This window comes from Onthophagus taurus, chromosome 2 (genome assembly GCF_036711975.1).
Source record: "Onthophagus taurus isolate NC chromosome 2, IU_Otau_3.0, whole genome shotgun sequence".
Taxonomy (NCBI): Eukaryota; Metazoa; Arthropoda; class Insecta; order Coleoptera; family Scarabaeidae; genus Onthophagus; species Onthophagus taurus.
This window is the reverse complement of record NC_091967.1, coordinates 15,225,583-15,229,024: the sequence shown is the minus strand read 5'-3', so window position 1 is coordinate 15,229,024 and position 3,442 is coordinate 15,225,583. Positions and strand designations below refer to the sequence as shown.

The following is a 3,442-nucleotide window of genomic DNA, read 5'->3' as shown; positions in this document are numbered from 1 at the left end:
CAGCAGCCCCAGTGGTTGGCTGTATTTGTTGGTTCATCGTTCATGTTATCTGCAACCCGCATGTAAATTACACAGAACGCGATGCTCTATCGTATATACGACAACGAAGATTTTACGTATTACAATGATTCAAAGCCTATGTATGTTTGTTGTAATTATTGTGATTATGAATGTGGATGTGACATCAATAACAAAACAAAAATTAATTTTGTCTTATCACTTTATGTATCAATTCATTGAGTAATACATATAAAAAATATTAAATTGTATCAAAATCAAAATAAATTATTAAGACTTCTTCTGTAATTGGCAAGCGACTTTTACAAGTTTTGGTGATTCCAAATCTGCACTATCTTTAATTAAATCGCTAGGAATAATTAAAAAAGAAATTAAGTTATAAATTAATTTTATTATTTAAATTAAAATTACCGTCTTTTTTGGTTCATGGAATCCACCGCAGAACGAAAGTTTTCAACGGGTTGCTTTGAAGGTTTTTTAACTTCTTCGTTTTCTTTTTCTGGTAACACATTTACTTGTTCTTCATTAGACATGATTACTTAAAGCAAATCACCTTTACTAAACCGAACAAATTGTTGTAGAACAATTAAAATTTTCATGCATTATGAGTAAGTTCTATTGTTATATTCATTTAAATATAGAAAATGATTATATTGTAATAGGATTATAGAAACCCCTCCTTATCATTATGGCAAATAAAAAGCGGTTGACGAATCTTATCAGATTTAATATTTCGTCAAATACGTTTAAATAAAAATCTTCTTATCTTGTGTACTAACGAGATTATTCCTTACATTTTAGAAAGTTGATAAAAGGATAATAAATAGTCCACTGATGAAGTAAAATAATAAATCGTCAAGACATTTTGAAGCATTTTAAAAACGCTATTTCTCACGAGGGCTTTTCAAACATCTGTCGGAATTATGTCTTCGTTTATTTTTCAAGTTCGTGAACAGTCGCCGCGTAACTTTCTAGAGGAGTTGCTGAATTACGGAGCGGAATTTTAATAATATAAGACAGAACAACCCTGGAGCGGGTTCCCGCTGCTTCACAGAGCAAAGAACAAACAAGAAAACGGGAAGGAGAGTGCTTTTTTCGGATTACCGGCGAATGAATAGGGCGCGTCTTAATTTTAAAGGAAACGATGAAGGAAGAGTTGGGGAAAAGGTAACGTTACGCGTATGACAGCTTTTATTTACATCAAGGGAAATTCACAACAGAAAGATTTCCTGTTCGCTCGCAATTGTATGTATATTACAGACAAAGTGCGCCCCGTTTACTGCTTAACATAACCCCACTCTTTCTTCTCGCTATGTCTGGATGTAGATTTGGTAGGGAGGATTTCAAAAATAAATTACACGGGGCGGTTGTAGATGCGGCGGTTCACATATATATTAAATGGGAAAACAGGAAAGGAGCTGATTATTTACGACGCATTTTTCTCTAATTTACATTTTTCTTCTGGGTCGCAAAATGCAAGCGGGTGCCATTAAATTTTATTAACGTTCGCGTTTTCCTCGGGCTCGGGATGAAGATGAAATTTTAACGGGCTCTCCGAAAAAATTAACAAGCCGAGGAAACGGCGAGCGCCGACTGCCTCCGCGGCCCAGCAAAAATTAAATCACTGTTCGGATGCCCTGATACACGCAATCAATTACGTTTTTATTACTTCTCCGGGATCCGAGCGTTTATCATACTTTATACGCGCGTATATCTCCCCGTTACGGCGAATTAATGTTGTGAAGAAGTAATTAACTTGAGTTATGGTATCGTTATTTTACTTAATGCTTAATTTCTTATGGATGTTTCAAAAGTTTTTCGTACGGCAAAGCAGAACTTTTTCCCATCGAAATCTATTAACGGTTATAATACAACAACGTAATTTTTCTTTCAAACTTTCTTGTAATTTTGCAATGTCTTTCTATTAACCATTTTGACACAATATCATCACAACCAACGTAATTCGGTGTACTATTAGTGTCGCTTAACTGATCGAACATTTTGAAACAACGCATTAACATGCAAGCACACGTCGGAACCGAATGGAGACAAGTTCGTAACGTACAACGCAAATATTACAACACGTCTGGATCAGGGGGAACGAAGGAGCTCCGCTCGCTTCGCTCTACATTATTACCCAGCACTGTCTACAATTCAGATTTAAGTAACAACACCGGGTATCACGTGCAGTAAAACAAAACCAATTTTATCTAAATGTTTATAGCGCCTTTTGTAACATAAATACGCGCGTTCTACCGCTATGTGTTACTTCTAGACGATATTTGCACGTTGAGTATCTTGTTTTCTTGGGTATTCGTCGACAATGTTCGTGTTCAATCCATTATGCGCAATTTGTCTTATAACATTAACGTATTATTTTGTTAAATAATATTGTAAATTTTTTTTATTAGGTCTTCTATCGCTTACAAGTAACCTTAAACAGTGTCGAAGCTCTAGACAAAAAAATTTAAAAATCGGCTCATAAATGTCTTAATTATTAACAATTAAATAATGAAATAATGAAAAATTGATTAAAAAGCATATTGGGTTGTCTATGTTTGCGGTGATAAGATGTTATGATATGAATATATAGGAAACTGCAGTGGAAACAATTTTGGGGGATTTATGAAGACAGCTTATGGCACTAATCATAAAAAATTTTAAAATGTTAAAATGAAAGTCAGGTTGTGCATGTTAAAAAAATCTTAAGCCCATCGCCTCCACCCAAATTTCCGTAGGCCAAACAACATAAATGAATTTCATGATTTGTTAATCGATATGCTAGAATCTGGGATGAGTAAAGTGATGTTTAGTAAAAATGAAGAAAGAGTACTGCAACGTTGCGATTTGTCTCAACTCCCAGAACTACCTTGATAAGATTCTGATGAAGGAAATCTTTTAATTGCGATTCACAAAAAAAAACTACGACTGCTTTTCCAAGACTCATCCAAGTCTCTGCTATCGGTTGAGCCATAACAATCTAAAACAGAGTTAATTGAATTTGAAAAATGTAGCGGAACAAGCCCTTATAGGATAATATTGTCGGCAATCGTTCAAAGAAATAAATCTACAGAGTTTGTTACTTGGGACACTTACTTATGTTTACTATTATTCATCAACAACTATTCGATTGAGTTCTGAAATCTGAATCATGCTATCATAAGCTACTTAAATGAAGATTGGCTTCCACAGGAACTCAAAGATGAGATTTTGGAATGTTTGGTACAGATTTTGGATCTTGAGTGTTCTTAAAATTTCAAGTTCTTGATTTCAGAATTCGCAGCAGCAACTAATAATTAATCTGATGCGATTCGGCTGCTATGGCAAGTAGAATGATTCAATCATAAACTTGGGTTTATCAATAAGTTCAGTTTATATAGGAAAAGGAAATCTTTTTCAATCAAAACTTCAGTTGACACATAAA

The 3,442-nt window shown here is 34.3% G+C and overlaps 1 long non-coding RNA gene across 1 annotated transcript; it reads right to left on the bottom strand.

Annotated features, from left to right (window-relative positions):
- Window positions 1-202: 202 nt before the first annotated feature.
- On the bottom strand, window positions 203-2,292 carry LOC111427024 (uncharacterized). Its single transcript, XR_002707890.2, has 2 exons — window positions 430-2,292; window positions 203-367 (listed from the first exon to the last, which is right to left on the bottom strand). It is a non-coding gene; the product is annotated as an uncharacterized lncRNA (long non-coding RNA).
- Window positions 2,293-3,442: the final 1,150 nt, after the last annotated feature.